Source organism: Rana temporaria, chromosome 8, assembly GCF_905171775.1.
Source record: "Rana temporaria chromosome 8, aRanTem1.1, whole genome shotgun sequence".
In the NCBI taxonomy this organism is placed as follows: domain Eukaryota; kingdom Metazoa; phylum Chordata; class Amphibia; order Anura; family Ranidae; genus Rana; species Rana temporaria.
Window position 1 is genome coordinate 64,271,978 of NC_053496.1, and position 20,129 is coordinate 64,292,106.

The following is a 20,129-nucleotide window of genomic DNA, read 5'->3' on the forward strand; positions in this document are numbered from 1 at the left end:
TTTTTTTTATTGAGTTGATGTCTTTTGTAGACAGTATTTACTGTATATATAACAGCATACCAAGATGCCATTATGTAACAATAGAATGTAATGTTCTTAAGATCCTAGAATACCTGCTTAGTTGTGCTGACCCAACATGTCAAGCCTTAAAATTGCATTTTTTGAATCGTGACAAACTCCAGTGCCTTACATTTTTCATAAGGGACCAAAAGTCCCGTATGTGATACTGTTTTGTTGAGACATGAATGGAATAAACTGGCTCCTAATATTTCCAGATCATACATAAACATTTCCATTATGGAAGCTAACTATAAAGTTCTCATAAGGCGGCACATGGTACCTACGAGAATAGCTTACTATATCCCTGGACCCTCTTCTTTCTTATCCTCCTTCAGGGGATGTGAGCAAGAGGGTTTGAAGTATAACATTTGGTGGACATGCCTGAAAATTAAAGAGTTTTGGATCCAAGTATAACTTTATTAACTCTCTAACCCAGATGAACCTAAAAAAAAAAAAAACACACTGGCAAATTCTTTTGGATCAACCCATATATCAAGCACCAAAACCTAAAAGAAAACTGAATTTGTTTATTTTCTTAGCTGCCAGAATAGCAATAACTTCTAAATAATTGTGGATAGTGGCAATTAAAAAGTTATTGGCTACGTTTATTTGAAAAAAATATGGGACCCATGGACTACATCTCTGGTGAACAATAAATAGTTCTAGAATGTTGGACTCCTAGAATGGGTGGAAAGGATTGGTGCATTTCACTTCATGACACTCTTTCTTTTCTTCTTGTTCTTCCTCTCCTCTATTTCTCTTCCTCTCTTTCTTTCTTTTTCTTCTTCACCCCCATTTTTGGTGGGTCTTAGTACCTATTTGAGGACAAAGAACAGATGATGACAATAATTGTACACTTTATACAAATGCCCTAGTTGTACACATAGAAAAGCAAATAGATTTGATGGACCGGGATTTATACTATACGAATGTAATCATATTGTGTTTATTGCAGCCAGGGCTTTTTTTCAGCTGGAATGCAGAATCGGCACCTCTAGCACTGAATGTATGCACTGACAAGAAGTGCTGGGGTGTGCTGAAGGGTCTATTGATGCTGGCTGCTGGGGAATTTATTGTCGCTGAAGGGGATCTATTTTTGCAGAGTAAGAGGGTCTATTGTTGCTGGGGAGTTCTGCTGTTGCTTGTAGGGGATCTATTTTTGCTGGGGTGGGTTTTCTGTGTTGCTGGCTGCTGGAGGATCTATTGATGCTGGATACTGGGGAATTTATTGTTGCTGGTGGGGATCTATTTTTGCGGAGAAAGATGATCTATTGTTGCTAGGGAGTTCTTCTGTTGCTCGTAGGGGATCTATTGTTGCTGGGGGCGGGTCTTATGTTACTGGGGGGGGGGTTAATTGTTGCTGGGAGAGATGTACTGTTGGGGGAAGGGTCTTTGTTGCTGGCGACTGGGGAATCTATTGTTGCTGGTGGGGATCTATTTTTGCGGAGGAAGGGGGTCTTTTGTTGCTGGGGAGTTCTTCTTTGCTCGTATGGGATCTGTTGTTGGTGGGCGAGTCTTATGTTGCTGGGGGGCCCCCTGGTTCTCTGCTCCAGGGGGCCCATGCCTTAAGCTGTGTAAGGGGCCCCAAAATTCCTAATGGCGGCCCTGCGCATACCTCCCAACACGCACAGATTCTGCAGGACTTTCCCGCACAGACAGCTTCTTCCCGCACTGCAAGAGGAGGCAGCATGGAAGCAGGAGGAACCGGAGCGGTGTGTGGAGGACTGTGGCTGCTGAAGAGAAGAAAGCCGACAGCCGGGCTAATGACAGTCTGTGGCCCCAGCTGTCAGCACCGGTGAAAGGCACTCCCCCCCGCTCAACTGAAAAACCCCCCCCAGGAGGAACCGGAGTGGTGTGTGGATGTCTGCTGGAGGGAGGAGAGCCCATACATTCCGTGCACAGGTGAGAGGCAACCCCCCGGGTCAACAACTTTAATGCGCCCCCCCCGCTCAACAACTTCAATTCGAATTCGCCCCCCCCCCCCGCTCAACAACTATGATCCCCCCTCGCTCAACATCTTCGATCCCCCCCCAATTCTCGGCTACAGGGGGCCCCTTCAACCCTCAAGCCCAGGGGCCCCCACCACCCTAAGTCCTGCCCTGGGAGTTGGGTGTATGGGATTGTACTGTGTTTTTTTATTTTGTTTGTTTATTTTTTTTGTGGTTGAACTGGATGGACTTGTGTCTTTTTTCAACCTGACTAACTATGTAACTAACTATGTAACCTTAGTGCAGTCCTCCTTCACTTACCTCATCCTTTGATTTTGCTTTTAAATGTCCTTATTTCTTCTGAGAAATCCTCACTTCCTGTTCTTCTGTCTGTAACTCCACACAGTAATGCAAGGCTTTCTCCCTGGTGTGGAGTGTCGTGCTCGCCCCCTCACTTGAATACAGGAGAGTCAGGACGCCCACTAACACACAGCTCCTTTCTCTATCTGCAACGTAGGGAGTGTCCTGACTCTCCTGTTGTCCAAGGGAGGGGGTGAGCACGACACTCCACACCAGGAAGAAAGCCTTGCATTACTGTGTGGAGTTACAGACAAAAGAACAGGAAGTGAGGATTTCTCAGAAGAAATAAGGACATATAAAGGCAAAATGGAAAGAAGGGGTAAATGAAGGAGGACTGCACTAAGGTAAAGGAAGCTATTTAGGAAAAACAAATTGTACCTTTACAACCCCTTTAAGTTTCAGTAGTAATTGCTTTGTTGAATATTACATTGGCATTGTTTTATATGACAAACTCAGGTGCCCATTAATGTGTTTGCGCAGAGCTACCAGTCCAGATAAAACATTGTCCGCTACTGTACTTAGAGGTCAATATATCCTTTCAGAAGATGGGGTGTTGACAAGCAACTTCATAAACTACTTTCTTCACTGTTGACAAATTAAGTAATAACTATCATCTTTCATCCTCATAGGAGAATCACAGTATAAGCATAACTTGATCTGCAGGCTAACATATTACATTCACAAGTAGAAGAAATATTTGAAGCATGTTTTATAGTTTATTTGCTTTTTAGTGTTATTGCATTGCAACACATTTGAGAATGATACATAATGTATAGGTTCACCTTGTCGGCCTTTTCAAAGGTAAATTAATTCTTGTCATCAAGTTTAAATAATTTATTAATTCTTCACTTGTTAAAATCCAGTCTCTGGATGAATTCTTCATTAGATACATCTAGACATTGGGGTGGATTTACTAAAACTGGAAAATGCTAAATTTAGTGCAGCCGTGCATGGTAGCCAATCGGCTTTTAACTTCAGCTTGTAAAATTAAGCTTTTACAAAAACATGGAAGCTGATTGGTTTCTATGCAGAGCTGCACCAGATTGTGCCCTCTCCAGTTTTAGTAAATCAACTTCATTGTGTCTAGAGTTCACAATATTTTTAGGGCCCACAAAAGAGGGATTTGGATTTGAAGCTCTCAAAATCCTCGTTTTTAAAACCTTTCTTCTTGTAGAAATAGAAAGCTTGCTATGATTTTAACACTCTCTCTTAACCTCCCTGGCGGTATGATTATTTCAGATTTTAGGTGCTGAAAGCAGGACCATTATTTTTAAGGAAATTTGGTGTTTTATACTGTAGGCCTGTAATTTTTAGGAATAACTCACTTAAATCTGACCAAACAAGAGTCTAGTAGGCATCCCGGGTATGACATTTTTTTAAAAACAAAATTATAAATTATAATATAATTATAAATAATTCTAACAAATAATAATATAATTATAATAACAATTATTCAATAATGTAATCAACTCAAAATCACTGAAATTTGCTCAGTTGCAGAATTGTTTCATTTTTTTAATGACGAATTTCCCCACAAATCGCTATCGCACAATTCTGCAAGTGATTATAATTTATTATCGCTGTTTTCTAGCTGCTCTAAAACCATTTTTGACATAAAGGGACACTTTTGGTTGCTATGGACAATCTACAGTTTGCAGGCAGAAAGAACAGTTTTATTATACAAAAGAACATGTAGGGCACTGGGCAGACCACTAGGGACAAGGGGGGGGAGGGTGTGTATTTTTTACATACAGTACTGTAATCTAAAAGATTACAGTATACTGTATGTAAGATGTTTGTTTTCCTTGTTGAATTTGTCACCGTTCTCCGCCCCCGTGCGTCGTAACGTCACAGGGAACGGAGATTGGCGGCACACAGAGGACCCGCTCGCTCACACAGCGCGGTGGCATCGCTGGATCCAGAGACAAGGTAAGTAAACCATGCCTGTGGATTCAGCGAGGCGAGCCCGAGTCTGACTCGGGGTTACCGATCGTAGCACAGAAATGTAACCCCGAGTCAGACTCGGGAATACCGCCAGGGGGGTTAAACACACCTACACTACTTGCTCTTAGGATTACAAACTGGTAGCTGCTCCACTTTCTTGAAGACCCTCCCACTGTGGCTATAATTACAACCAGTAGGGGAGAATGCTAAAACTAATGAAACCTGCTGAAAGGCAACAATGTATCATGTTTTGCTGCAACTAAAATCCTGCACTTTCTTTGAGCTGTAGTCACCTTTGCCTACAACAACTATGAAATGTTTTGACCCCCAAGTGGGTCCTAACTAGGGTTGTCCCGAAACCACTTTTTTAAGACAAATACTGATACATTTTTTTCAAGTACTCACCGATACCGATACTTTTTAATGTCATGTGACACTTTTCAAACCTGGTGGCACTGATATGCAACACTGATGAGCACTGATAGGTGGCACTGATTAAGCATTACTGATAGGTGGCACTGACTGATAGGTGGCACGCACTGATGGATGTGCACTGATGGGTGGCACTGATTGGCTGGCACTGAGTGATGAGCACTGATAGGTGGCACTGATTATGCAGCACTGATAGGTGGCACACTCTTATGGCTGGGCACCGATAGGTGATGGGCACTGATAGGTGGCACACACTGATATGTGGCACACTCTGATGGCTGGCAGTGGTACTGGCTGGATGGGCACTGGCTGGATGGGCACTAACAGATGTCACTGAATGATGTCTGGCACTTATAGGCAGAAGACTGAGGAGAGGATTTATTTTTCTATGCTGTCTCTGACACCCATCTTGGTACACCCTGCACTCGGCCTCAATAAAACAGCAGCGGACATCTTGTTACACTCAGCCAAACTACATGGGCTGGGTGTAACAAGATGTCCGCTGCTGGCATACTGTGGCCAAGTGCAGGGTGTACCAAGATGGGTGTTGCAGATTTTCAAGCACTACCAGTGTACCGGTGTAATAAAAAAAAACTAGACTCATGCAGAAGCTACGTCACAAAACAGCTGATCGCCGGACTCCCCCGGCCACCCAGGGGCTGCATTTGATAGGCACACATGGCTGCATATACTGGGCACAAGTGGCTGCATATACTGGGCACAAGTGGCTGCATATGATTGGCATAAGTGGCTGCATATGATTGGCATAAGTGGCTGCATATGATGGGCACAAATGGCTGTGGATGACGGGCATAAGTGGCTGCATTTGACTGGCACAGTGAGGCTGAAATTGATTGGGGGGGTTTCAGTATTTTTAAGTTTTGTTTGTGCCCCCCCCCAAGCACCAGCCGCTACTGTCACTTGACCTTGGTCCCATTGATATACACAGTTCTAAGTTGCAAGGGGGCCTGCCCCCTTCTCCAGAGCAGGCTAGGAGCGTTTTAGGGGCTGGACTGGAGGCGGTGCTGCCGATGATGTAATTAAGCAACTCGCACCGCCTCCGCCCACCCGCTCGAGTCTATTATTTTCCTTGACTGAAATGAGCATCTGCGCATGCGCGGTATAGGTGCAGTGGAGCCCCAAAATCAGCTGTTTTGTGACAAAGCCACACAGGAAGTGATACGGTTGAGCTTCTGCATTAATCAAGGTTTTTTTTACTACACCGGCAACGCCTGAGGACTCGTGTTCTGCTCTCCGCCCTCCGCTCGCTGACTCCGCCCGCTGACTTCTGGTATCGGCAAAGGCATCAGGAGCATTTGCGCGAGTAAAAGTACTTGTGCAAATTCTCGGTATCGGTCCCGATACCGATACTAGTATCGCTATAGGGACAACCCTAGTCTTAGCCACAGCCATGTTGAAGGTTTTCTACTGATGAGACTGAAGATAGAATAACCACCTTTAAAAGAGAAGGGATTTATTATTTTTCAACAATCAAACTTACCTAGGTGGATGCAGCATCTACACACACACACACACACACACACACACACACCATAGTTTGTAGACTCTTTCAGACAAACCAATTATTTTACACTTGTAGGGCTTTTTTCTTACCAAAGACATGTTGCAGAGTACATTTTGGCCTACATTTATGAAGATGTTTTTTTTTATTAGATATGTTTTGTGACAGAAAGTAAAAAATATGTTTTTTTCCCCCAAAAAACGTCGGCCTTTTTTTCATTTATATAATAAAAAAAACAGTGGGGGTCAAATACCATGATAAGAAAACGCTATTTTTGTGGAAAAAAATCTATGGGGCAGATCCACAAAGATCTGCCCCGGTGCATCGTATCTGAGATACCCTACGCCGCCGTACCTTACCTGGCTTTGGTTCGAATCCATAAAGATTTTGCGCCGTAAGTTATGGCAGCGTAGTGTATCTCAAGCGGCATAAGGGCGCGGAATTCAGATTGGGCGGGTAGGGGACGTGTTTCATTTAAATGAAGCGCGTCCCCGTGCCGAACGAACTGCGCATGCCCTGTCTCTAAATTTCCCGCCATGCATTGCGCTAAATGATGTCGTAAGGACGTCATTGGTTTTGACCTGGACGTAAATTACGTCCATCCCGATTCACGAACGACTTACGCAAAAAAATAAAAAAATTCAAATGAAACGCGGGAACGACAGCCATACTTAACATGGCAAGTCTAACTATACGCCGCAAAACAGCAGCTTTAACTATACGCCGGAAAAAGCCGACTAGAGACGACGTAAGAGAATGCGATGGCCGCGCGTACGTTCGTGGATCGCCGGAAATAGCTAATTTGCATACTCGACGCAGAAAACGACGAGAACTCCACCCAGCGGACGCCGAAGTATTGCATCTAAGATCCGAAGGCGTACGAAGCTGTACGCCTGTCGGATCTAACCCAGATGCCGTCGTATCTTGGTTTGAGGATTCAAACCAAAGATACGACGTGGGATACGATGTACTCTCTTTGTGGATCTGCCCCTATAAATGTATTTTGAGTACAGTGTTGCATTACAAAGCAATTGCCAGTTAAAGTAGCGCAGTACAACTACTGAATAGAAAAAAAGGCCCTGGTCATGAAGGGGGTAAAACCATCTGGCGCTCAAGTGGTAAAGCAGATTTTGTGGGTATAAGGACCATGGCATATGTATGCTGTAAGGAAGTAGACACAGGTTCTATTTAAGTATGCCCCCTTTAATTGTCAGCACGGTGAGGCCACATGCACTGTACGCTGTGGTGCGCATAGCCGCGCCATTCTTGTCCTTGGAGTGCCCAGTTGTGCCTCAGGTCTTTCACAAACCTAGCAATGCCCCTGATTATTACTGTGTAATCTCCGTCCTCCTGCTGTGATCTTCAAGATGCTTTTAAATGAACAAATCCACAATGAGAACGAGACTCCAAGTGATGGTCCCTGAGCTGACAGCACATTTCGCTGTGTGATATATGGAAAGTGTATATCACTTCAATCACCTAACTGCATGCATTATTTTTCAATTATAAATAATAAAATATTATTACAATATTTCCAGTGAAAAGGGAAAGGAAAAAGATGAATTGCCTTACAGCTGTACTGAGAGACTCAGGAAAGACATAATACATGTTTCTATTATTTTTAGCAGAATGTTGTAGCTCCCAGACAAGAGGGGGTTTCCCCCTAGTGGTTTAGTGACAATATGGCATCTGGAAGGAGAGCTGCAATTAATCATTCATTTCTCCACTAATTTGCTTGCAACTGAAAACAATTGCTGTGTCCCTCTAAGAAAGAGAGAGGAGGCGGCACATGGCATTAGCAAATCACCTATGCACAAACAAAGCTATAGATTAATCATTTTCACATTATTAGATGATGTTTAAAGGGTAGTAGGGATACACAGCTGACACATCGGAATGTGTAAACATTGAAGAACACAGCACTCTGTTTATAGGATGCATCATTAGGCCTTGCTAAGTACTAAGGCTTCATTTAGACATGCGGTTAGGGGGTGGCAAAAATGCACGTTTGAGCTGCGCTTTTTTGGCACCCGCAAACCACCACCCTATAGGCTGCAATAGGCAGGGGACGGGGGTGTTTACATTCCTGTGTACCCCGACCACTAATAGTGTACTGTCACTTTAAATATTTTTAGACTGTCTTTTTTTTTTCTGTGAAAAACATAAAAATTCAGCTAATAAGGGCCTGAAAGAAAGGGATCGGGATAGATTCTCTAACCTCATTGCATCTTTAACCACTTCAGCCCCGGAAGAATTTACCCCCTTCCTGACCAGAGGACTTTTTGCGATATGGCACTGTGTCGCTTTAACTGATAATTGCGCGGTCGTGCGATGTTGCACCCAAACAAAATTGATGTACTTTTTTTCCCACAAATAGAGCTTTCCTTTGGTGGTATTTGATCACCCCTGCAGTTTTTATTTTTTAGGCTATAAACAAAAGAAGAGCGCCAATTTTGAAAAAAACACAATGGGCTAGATTCAGGTAGGGGGACATAGCGTATGTTTTTTACGCTACGCCGCCACAATTTAGAGAGGCAAGTGCAGTATTCACAAAGCACTTGCTCTGTAAGCGTGCCAAATTCAAATTGTCAAGAGGTGGGCGTGTTTTATGTACATAAAACATGACCCCACGTAAATGACGTTTCTCACTAACGGCGCATGTGCCGGCCATGAACCTATCCCAGTGCGCATGCTCCTAATCACGTTGCAAATAGTCAATGCTTTCGACGTGAACGTAATTTACGCAAAGCCCTATTCGCGAATGACTTACGCAAACAACCTAACATTTTCAAAATTCGACGCGGGAACGACGTCCATACTTAACATTGGCTATGCCTCATATAGCAGGAGTAACGTTACGCCGGAAAAAGCCTTACGCAAACTACGTAAAAAAAAATCCACCGGGCGCACGTACGATTCTGAATCGGCGTATCCAGCTCATTTGCATATTCTACGCTGAAATTGACGGCAGCGCCACCTAGCGGCCAGCGTAAATATGCACCCTAAGATACGACGGCGTAGGACACGTACGTCGGTCGTATCTTAGCAACATTTAAGCGTATCTCATTTTGAGCATACGCTTAAAGTTGCGACGGCGCGGATTCAGACTTACGACAGCGTATATATTGATACGCCCGTCGTAAGTGTTACTGAATCTAGCCCATTATTTTTTACTTTTTAATTTAATAAATATCACAATTATTTTCCTCAGTTTAGGCCGATACGTATTCTTCTACATATTTTTGGTAAAAAAAAAATCACAATAGGCATTCATTGATTGTTTTGTGCAAAAGTTATAGCATCTACAAAATAGGGGATAGATTTATTGCATTTTTGGGTATTTCAGAAACTGCTGATCTACTGGGATTTTTAAGCACAACAGTCTCTCGGGTTTACAGAGAATGGTCTGGAAAAGAGAAAATATCCAGTGAGTGGCAGTTGTGTGAAGGAAAATGCCTTGCTGATGTCAAAGGTCAGAGGAGAATGGGCAGACTGGTTTATCATGGATGTGCTGCCGAAAAATCTACAGTAACTGCGTGATGCGATCATGTCAATATGAATGTTTCCAACACCTTGTTGAATCTATGCCACAAAGAATTAAGGCAATTTGGAAGGCTACAGGGAGTCCAACCCGGTACTAGGCAGGTGTACCTAATAAATGCCGATGAGTGTATGTAAAATTATTACCCGCCGTTGTACCAGTTTGGGGATGTAGGAACTTCCATGTGTGAAAGGCCACACTATGACTGTTATCCACAATCACAACATTTTATGGGTCTGGTCTTCATCATATCCTTGTCGGGAAAAACTGCATGAAGAAAATATGAACTGTTGCCAATATTAACGTGCATTCTTTATTAATAAATTATAAAAACAGATTGGCATCTGCTTAAGCAATGTGTATCGTAAGCAATTGTCTTATGTCTTGGAGAAATCCTATTTTCACTTTTTTCATTATCATCATTTCATTATTATCCTCCAGCCTATTCTTTTAACCATTCTTGTCCTCATGCACCCAGTCCATCATTGGCTTTATAATAAAAACAGTGAGCCATGCCTTAAAGAGGAAGTAACCCCCCCGGGGGGAAAAAACCTGCAAAAGAAAGGCATAATGAGCTAGTATGCATAGCATACTAGCTCATTATGTGGCACTAAACTGAAATCGAAGCCCCCAAAGTCCTCCTCGTTCCCGCCGCCATGTCCCCTAGCAGATACTTCGGGCCAGATCCACGAAGCGCGGCGCTTCTCTCCGTCCGGCGTAGTGTATCTCAGATACACTACGCCGCCATAACTTACTTTTTTTTTGTATCCTCAAAGATTTCCCGCCGTAAGTTACGGCGGCGTAGTGTTACTTAGGCGGCGTAAGGGCACGCAATTCAAATGTATGTGATGGGGGCGTGTTTTATGTTGATACGTCGTGACCCGACGTAAATGAAGTTTTTTTTAACGCCGCATGCGCCGTCCGTGGGGATATCCCAGTGCGCATGCTCGAAATTAAACCGGAACATGCCAATGCTTACGACTGTGACGTCATTTTACGCAAAGCCCTATTCGCGAACGACTTACGCAAACGACGTAACATTTTCAAAATTTGACGCGGGAACGACGGCCATACTTAACATGGGATACGCCTCATATAGCAGGGGTAACTATACGCCGGAAAAAGCCGAACGCAAACGACGTAAAAAAATGCGCCGGCCGGACGTACGTTCGTGGATCGCCGTATCTAGCTAATTTGCATACTCAGTGCGAAATTTGACAGAAACGCCACCTAGCGGCCAGCGTAAATATGCACCTACGATCCGACGGCGTACTAAGACGTACGCCTGTCGGATCGAGCCCAGATTCCGTTGTATCTTGTTTTGTGGATACAAAATAGAGATACGACGGGGGAACTTTGAAATTACGCGGCGTATCCATAGATACGCTGGCGTAATTCGTTTGAGGATCTGGCCCTTCCTGTTTACCTGTAATTGGCCGGAGCGGCGATAATGTCACTCCCGCGCATGCACTGGGATCGGCAGATCCCCGCGCATGCGTGGGAAAACGGCATTAACCCAAGTTATGCCATTCAGAAAAACTGCACTTTCTGTGCGACTGCACCGTTGTATACGGCGCGCATGCGCCGTAGACATCGGCGCCTGTAATGACTGTAAATATCTCCTATACCGTGCAGGTTTAAGAGATATTTCTTGCACCTACAGGTAAGCCTTAATCTAGGATTACCTGTAGGTGCAAGTTTTCTGGTTGGGTTTACAACCACTTTAACAATGTAGCTATTCTCCACCCAAAGGCACATGTGGCAGGGGGACAACAAGTCAAAGAAGTAGTAGGGTCAAAGCTATTTTGACTGTACTTGTATAGATCACAAGAGTGCAGTTAGTTCCGTTTTCAGCTGACGGTGGGCTACAGTCCACTGTCGGCTTACATCATTCAGTTGGTCCATGCTGGGGATAGATCCCGACTTTACAGATGCCTAGGCTGGCTGTTAGCTGAGCCTCTAAGCAAGCCACTGAGAGCCTGTTTTTTTTTCTCCAACCGTCTAGCTATCAGGTGCCTAAACAAGGACCTTCGTGTCAGGATCACCAGGAATTATCCCTTGTGATAGAAATAAGGCCTGACAGGTCCTCTTTATGGAGACATCTATAAGACCCCAGATCTCTCCTCTACCCTGGAAAGCATGAAATAAAACACAACTTGTCTACACCTGCCAGAGCCGGAAGTTACGCCATGACGCCGCTTCTGGCCTCCCAGAGTCATTGAGATGGCCGGGGACCATCCAGTCCATGGCCAGCTCTGTGGTAACCCGGCGCCATTGACTCAAATCCCAGGCTCCCCAATCACACGGGAGAGCCCAGAGATGTCACCTCCTGCTGCCTGTAGAAGCAACCCAGAGGCTAATCAGCTTTCCCCTACATTGTAATTTGTAGGGGATCACCGGCTTAAACTAAAGATACCAGGATGATGTCTGCAGCTGTATGCCGATATCTCCACTTCAAGTACAGGATGTCATATGATGTCCTATGGGTGGGAAGTAGTTTAAAGTGGTTGTAAAAATGTCATCCTTAATCACAGCGCTTAAACAATCAACCACAAATTATACCAAATAATACTAATTTACTAAATTATACAATTATAATGTCCACTATAGTGCATAATCAATATAATGAAGCTTTAAACAGAAAGTCCATTAATTAATACCATCCTTCAAGTGCTGCTTGCAGCTATCATTTATCTTGTGCAATACTGTCCAAAAAAGTGCTCCGTGCAAATGGTGCAAATCAAATTCTATTGACCATAAATTGGTCTTCAATGATCTTCTCTTGATCAATAGAATTTGGTTTGCACAATTTGCATGGACTTTGTTTTGGACAGTATTGCACAAGATAAATGATAGCTACAAGCAGCATTTGAAGGATGTTATTAATAAATGGGCTTTCTCTCTAAAGCTTCATTATATGGAATATGGGACGTTATAATTGTATTATTTAGTAATTTAGTATTATTTGGTATAATTAGTGGTTTATGGTTTAAATGCTGTGATTAAAGCAGAACTTCAGTCATTTTTTATTTTTCCATCTATTTAATCCTCCGCTCTTGTTGTTTTAACTTTGGATAGTAAAACACATTTTTTTCTGCCAGTAAATGCCTTATACAGCCCACTTCCTGTTTCTTGTCTGGTCATTAGCCTAGGCTTATGACATCATGCACAGCTCTCTCTCAAGCTAGTGAGAGTTTGTCAGGAAGGGAGGGATGGGGTAGGTAAATCATAAGAGTGCCAATGAGAGCTGCAGAGCTGGAGGTGTGTGTATGTGTAAATGCAGGAAGTGAACAGGCAGCAGCTTCAGCTGCCCACAGTTATGCCGCGTACACACGACCGTTTTTCTTGTTCTAGAAAAAACAAAGTCTTTCTCGACGTGATTCTTGTCGAGCCTGCCTTGCACACACACGATCGTGAAAAAAAAAATGCTGGAGCAAAGCGCGGTGACGTATAACACGCACGACGGCACTATAAAGGGGAAGTTCCATTCGGATGGCGCCACCCTTTGGGCTGTTTTTGCTGATTTCGTGTTAGTAAAAGTTTGGTGAGAGACGATTCGCGCTTTTCAGTCTTCTTGCTTTTCAGTCTGTTACAGCGTGACGAATGTGCTATCTCCATTACGAACGGTAGTTTTACCAGAACGAGCACTCCCGTCTCATAACTTGCTTCTGAGCATGCACGTTTTTTTCACGTCGTTAAAGCCTACACACGACCATTTTTTACGACGTGAAAAACGTTCTAAATTTTTAATGGCCATTTTTCACGTCGCAAAAAATGCTCTGGAGCCTACACACGATCGTTTTTATTGACATTAAAAAAAAAAAAAAACATTTTTCATATCATGAAAAACGGTCGTGTGTACACGGCATTAAAATGGATGCAACCATACTCAGTAGAGGGAGATTTTTGCATCATATTTGGCAAGTACAGAATCACAGTATATATAAAATAATATGCAAAGTGGTTGGAGGGAAGCTTCAGAATGGCAAAGATGCATTTATCATTCAAACAAAACCTCTAATGACTTGTATCAGAAGAATGTAAAAGAATATAATGGGGGTATGGAGTATTGTGTGGACCAGAAAAAAAACTACTTACTACTCCTTACTACTTAAAACTACTATAGGGAGTCCCCGAGTTACGAACATCCAACTTGCGAACAACTCCTACTTACGGACGGGAGGCTGCATGGCCACTTTTCGACAGTGGGCATATTTGACAGAACCTTTTCGACGGCGGGCCATTCTGCGCACAACGGCGGGCCATTCTGCGCTCAACGGCGGCACATTCGACGGAACATCGGAAAACGACGTATCTGCCGTTCTGCGCATGCTGTTCTGACTTACATACATATTCGACTTAAAGAGGGATTCCACCCGCGATTTTTTTTTTAAAGTCAGCAGCTACAAACACTGTAGATGCTGACTTTAAATAAGGACACTTACCTGTCCTACGCGCCCGCAAATCCTTCGGTCCTGGCAGCTCCCAGCGCCGCCATCCTCAGTAAGGGAAACAGGCAGTGGAGCCGTGCAGCTTCACTGCCCGTTTCCTACAGTGCATGCGTGACCCGTGCGGCGCTTTGTGAATGGGCCAGCTGCTCTCTGGGATACACACAGTTCCCAGAAGGCAGGGGGCCTATTTACTAGAAGACACCGCGTGTAGGGCAGGGGAAGAAGACCTGTCGCGGACGATGAAGAGGCAGATTACGGACTTCCGCATAGCAACCGCTATTTCTGGTAAGTAACATTTTTTATTTATTTTTTTCATTTTATTTTAGTTTTTTTGGTAAAAAAATTTAAATTTGAGGGTGGAACTCTACTTTAACAATAAACCTACAGTCCCTAACCCGTTCGTAACTGAGGGACTGCCTGTACTACCATGCTCAAGGCTAAGAATGAACACAGGAAAAAAAATGCATGTATGTTATATTATATGTATATGGGAATACATTCTCTTATCCATTTTTACATGCTTATGCAAAGAAATTTTCCATAACCAAAGGAATATTTCTATTAAATCCCCTTTAAAAAAAAAAAAAACGCTATAATTGTATAACTTTAGTGTAAACGCTGTTATATACTCAGTAACATTCTTACCTATTAGTAAATTATTCACCCTGACATTACTGGCTCTTGGAATCAATTGGCAATCCTCAGAAGCAGCATTGCTGTACATAGGACCCTAACTCAGGACAGATTATGCTGCCTTTAGCTGCGGTGTTTGATGGCGTCATAAATCAGTAACTGTGCTGCTTGTATCCTTGTGAGTCACTGTCTCTCATTCTATCATCCATGGGTTATACTCATAGGGAATGTCCACCTTTATCTGGTATCCCTTTTCTTCTGTTAACCTACAGAACAGAAAAAAGCAGCCCCAGAATTTTCTCATGTTAACTTTACTTGTAATAAAGGTGAGATTGGTACATCCTTAGCCAGATTCAGAGAGGTTTACGCCGGCGTATCAGTAGATACGCCGTCGTAACTCTGAATCTGCGCCGTCGTAAATTTAAGTGTATTCTCAAATTGAGATACACTTAAATCTAGCTAAGATACGACTGCGGGCGCCGTCGTATCTTAGCTATCTATTTAGGCCGGCCGCTAGGGGCGTATACGCTGATTTACGCCTAGAATGCGTAAATCAGCGAAATACGCCTATTCACGAACATACGCTTGCCCGTCGCAGTAAAAATATGCCGTTTACGTAAGGCGTTTTCAGGCGTAAAGTTAGTTCAACAAAAAGCTGGCCCAGCCAATGTTAAGTATGGACGTCGGTCCCGCGTCAAATTTTTACATTTTTACGTCGTTTGCGTAAGTCGTCCGTGAATGGGGCTGGGTGTAATTTACGCTCACGTCGAAACCAATGAGTCTTTGCGGTGTAATTTGGAGCATGTGCACTGGGATACGTCCACGGACGGTGCATGCGCCGTTCGATAAAAACGTCATTTACGTGGGGTCATGCTTTATTTACATAAAACACGCCCACCTCTTCACAATTTGAATTAGGCACGCTTACGCCAGCATATTTACGCTACGCCGCCGTAATTTAGGACGCAAGTGCTTTGTGAATACAGCACTTGCCTCTCTAACTTACGGCGGCGTAGCGTATATGAGATACGCTACGCCTGCCTAATGTTAGGCACAGGTACGTGAATCTAGCTAAAGATAATCATTTTGGAGCAGTTGTCTGTCTTTTTCATTTGTTTGCCCCTAAATCTCTGGAAAAGTGTCCATTTGATACTGGCAACACGACTCCACCCACCGAGCTCCAGACAACAGATCCACCCACAGAATCTGCAGTTTTTCAGTTCTTATAACAGACAGAGGGGAGACATTTGACAGGTAAGTATACATGCAGGAGGCATCTATATCTTTATAGATCAGCACCATGGCAGAAGTTTAGAAAGGATGAGAGTGGGTTTACATCCACTTTAACACAAAATATACACCAACAGTGCAGAGCTTACAATACCATATAAGTAAGAATTTTTTTCTGAAAAGTTGATATTAGCCGTCATCAGTACCCAACGAAAGTTAATTATAACCACCACAATTAAAAGATATAATAAAGCATAATAAAACATGTGACTTCAAAACGTAAAAGAAAGATGTGTCCAAAAAAGAATATTTAAAGGTAGTCAAGGTGTCACCTTCCACTCTCATGCAAGGCTTAACAGAATGCTTGTGACCCCCTAATGAGAGTGGTCAATAAGCACTCATTTAATCAGTGAAAACAACATAATGGAAAAGCCAAAAATATATTAATTGGTCAAGTCACAACCTCCTCTGTAGTTAACACTTACTTCACAGTAATCCAACTTAAACCAAGAGGATCGAAGCTTGCAATTGGATACATGTAATGAAGAAATGTTCCACATAGTGTAAAAACTGCAAACAAAGAGAATTTATTGGCTAAGAATGCACTTACACAATACCAAATATTAAAGCATGTGTAAGGAACGCCAAAGAGCCTTCCCATAGAAACAAAGATGACCAACGTCATCAGGTGGCTCCTGATGACGTGACGTATAAAGAAACATGTAAGGCGGAGCCGCAAACACACACTACCAGGCATGTGCAACTGGCCATCGGCCATTTTTGTTTGTGGAGAAAGACTCTATGTTCACACTTGTACGCTCAGTCGCACTACACTCGACCTTGCTCTCGAAAAAGTACATCAGCTTTTTTTGGGGTCTATTTAGGCATTTTTGATCCCATAAACTTCAATCGGAATGCCTATAAGTGCACAATACACTATATTAAAAAAAAGTAATTCTCCTGCGCTCAGGTGGTTTGCTCCAAGGAAATAATAGTATCCTTATCCGTATTGCCAATGCCTAGAGTCTTTCTGCCCTCTCAGGACCATGGGTATCCAAAGGTACTAAGAAACAAAAAACAAGAGAAGGGCGCACCAACCTAGTGCAATACCATTAAAACCATTTATTCAAGGATGAAAAGTGATACACAGAATACTAACAATAGTATGTAGTAAATGTGCATGTCAAAACACAATGTAAACCAATCACCTCTAGGAAAGCTCCAAAGTGCAAGGAGACCAGATTGCCACCGTGATGGCTAGGCTGACGCATTTCGAGGGAAATTCCTCTTCCTCAGAGCCGAGGCTCTGGTCGGTGTGCCCTTCTCTTGTTGTTCGTTACATTTTCAAAATCACCTGGAATACGCTCTGCTCAGTTATGAATGCAGGCTAAGGGTGTGAATAAGGTACAGAAGGGCAGTATTTTTTACATGATGCTAAGAACACTGGGATGTGAGCTCAAACTAGCAGGAGAAAAGATCAAAATTAACCTTAGAAAATATTATTTTACTGAAAGAGTATCTGATGCTTGGAATAGAATTAGTGAGTCAGTCAACAGTAAGTGGATTCAACCACTTCCCGCCTATTGTCATATGACGGCCACAAAGGTGGCTCTGCCATCCTGGGTGGACATCATATGACGTCCTCGGGCATCCCGGATGCTAGGGGCGGGCGCACGCATCACTTGGGTGCCGATGCGCGTTCCTGGCAGCTGCGATGTCCGCCAGGTACCCGCGATTGGCAGTTACAGAGCCAGGGACGTTATTTACTAGCCATTATTAGTAAAAAAAACAAAAACAAACAATCACTATACGCTTTTTGTGATTTTTACTATATACTAATAAGAATACTTATCGGCCTAAACTGAGAAAAAAAACTTGTTTTTTTTTGTTTTGTTTTTTAATGGATATTTATTATAGTAAAAGGAAAAAAATAGTTTTATTCCAAATTTCTGTATTTTTTTGTTTATAGCGCAAAAAATAAAAAACCCGCAGAGATGATCCAATACCACAAAAAGAAAGCTCTATTTGTGGGGAAAAAAGGACGTCAATTTTGTTTGGGAGCCACGTCGCACGACCGCGCAATTGTCATTCAAAACGTGACAGCGTGAAAATTGGCTAGGGCAGAAAGGGGGTGAAAATGCCTGGTATTGAAGTGGTTAAATATGCTTGGAACAAACATGGATCAATACTCAGACAAAAAAAGTGAAAAAATATATAAGTGGGGCAGATTTGATGACCCACATGGTCTTTTTTCTGCCGTCGCTCTTTTATGTTTCTTTATAGCTCATAATCTGTCCATTTGCACAATTCCAGCCTCTAATGCCACAGTGAAGAGGCTAAAGAGTAGCTAGTGGACAATCATGAGCTCCACATTCCTAAATTCTTTCCAAATCTATCCTTTTAATTGATGATGGTATTTTTTGGGTGCCACATACTCCATACCCTGGTACCGTTTTGGATCTAATGCCAGTCAGCGATCCCAAACATTTTTACTCCTTATTCTTATAGTTTGTTATTTAAAATCTGTGCCTTGGCTCAGACTACATAATGTCTGCAGTGTGACAGGTCCTCTTTAATCCGCAAGCTTTTGTTTGAAGCAAAAGTAAGAGCACATCGATTTCTACCAAAGCTCGGCCTACACAAGCTTCAGAAATGAGCCATATCATAGCGGCTTTGGCACGTCTCCCAAGGCTTCGGGAACAAGAACAAAACATTGAATTGCACTATTTTTTCTTCATACTTATCTTACACCATTTGGTAGCCACACTTGTCATATAAATCCAGATATAATTCTCCTTTTTTCTGTTAAGGTAAAGAAAATGGACGTGTAAGGCTGTTACTGGGAGCCAAGCTTTGGGACTGCTTTAAATTCTCCCCTTATTGAGTCTGGGCTGAAAATCATTCAATTCTGCTGAGGACACACAGGCAGTGTATATAAATATCCCTGACTCTCCAGATAGCCGGCAGATTTATACCACTGCCAAGCCTGCAGAAAATTGACTTGCTTCATGGAGGCAGGCTATTGACACATTACCGCAAGGAGGGTTAAGAGAGAAAAGAAGCGAGACCGGCTCCCCTCTATTATACGATAATGTAATCAGCAGTGTGGGAAATGGCTGTGGGTAAAATGGCATCACTGACATTTATATTAGAGGATATTGATGGTAGGAGCTGTGACCGCATCTATCCTGCCTCCCGTTTTCCAGGGATTGACACAAAAGCGCTTGTTGGCTGCCTCGCTCTCTCTTCCTCCCTTCCCTTTCTCCTCTTCCTCTAAGCTCGCTTGCCTGACACTGTCACAGCAGATAGGTAATTGAAAAATGGATCTCACCTTTTCAACAAACAGGAGGGGTTCAGGCAATTACTGCAGGGGTTATCTACTCAATCTCCAGCCTCGTCTCTGAAAGAGATTCAGAGGAAATTGAATTTTACATGGATCTTTTATTTTACCTGTTTTTTTTTTTTTTCTTAGCAAACAGATGCTAAGGAAGGAGAGATGGAGAGAGAGCGAGAAAGAAAGAGAGAGAGAGGGGTGGCTGACAATGCAGAAGGCTGGGATATGGACTGTGATAATTCTGCCTTGGGCGGCAGGGGACCAAGTACAACCCCCCACCCCCCAACCCCCACCAACCCCATTTCAATCAGTGGCTAAAAGAGGTGAACATTCGTCGCGTTGCCCTTGAAACCTCCACGGCGCGCATGAGTGAAACTGCTGCCACTTCCATTCACAGACGTAGCAGAAATGATCTGCAACACCGACGTGCGATGTGCTGATGCCTGTGGGTTATTCCTCATGCAGAGTTCATTGTGATCATTAAAGCTGAGATTATAGAGGAAGGGAAATCTACATCACCTTAACGTATTTTGTAAGGCCTTCTGATGCTGAACGTTGGATTATTATTTACTACAAAAATAATTACTATACCTTCACACATCATGACGAGAAGAAGGAGGAGGTTAATTATAAGCATAAAAAAATACTACTACAACTATTCAACTATTTCATAAAATTATAATAACATTTTTCA

At 43.0% G+C, this 20,129-nt stretch overlaps 1 long non-coding RNA gene across 1 annotated transcript; it reads right to left on the reverse strand.

Annotated features, from left to right (window-relative positions):
* Positions 1–573: 573 nt before the first annotated feature.
* On the reverse strand, positions 574–19,508 carry LOC120910439. The gene is made up of 2 exons (XR_005741531.1): positions 19,433–19,508; positions 574–875 (listed from the first exon to the last, which is right to left on the reverse strand). It is a non-coding gene; the product is annotated as an uncharacterized LOC120910439 (long non-coding RNA).
* Positions 19,509–20,129: the final 621 nt, after the last annotated feature.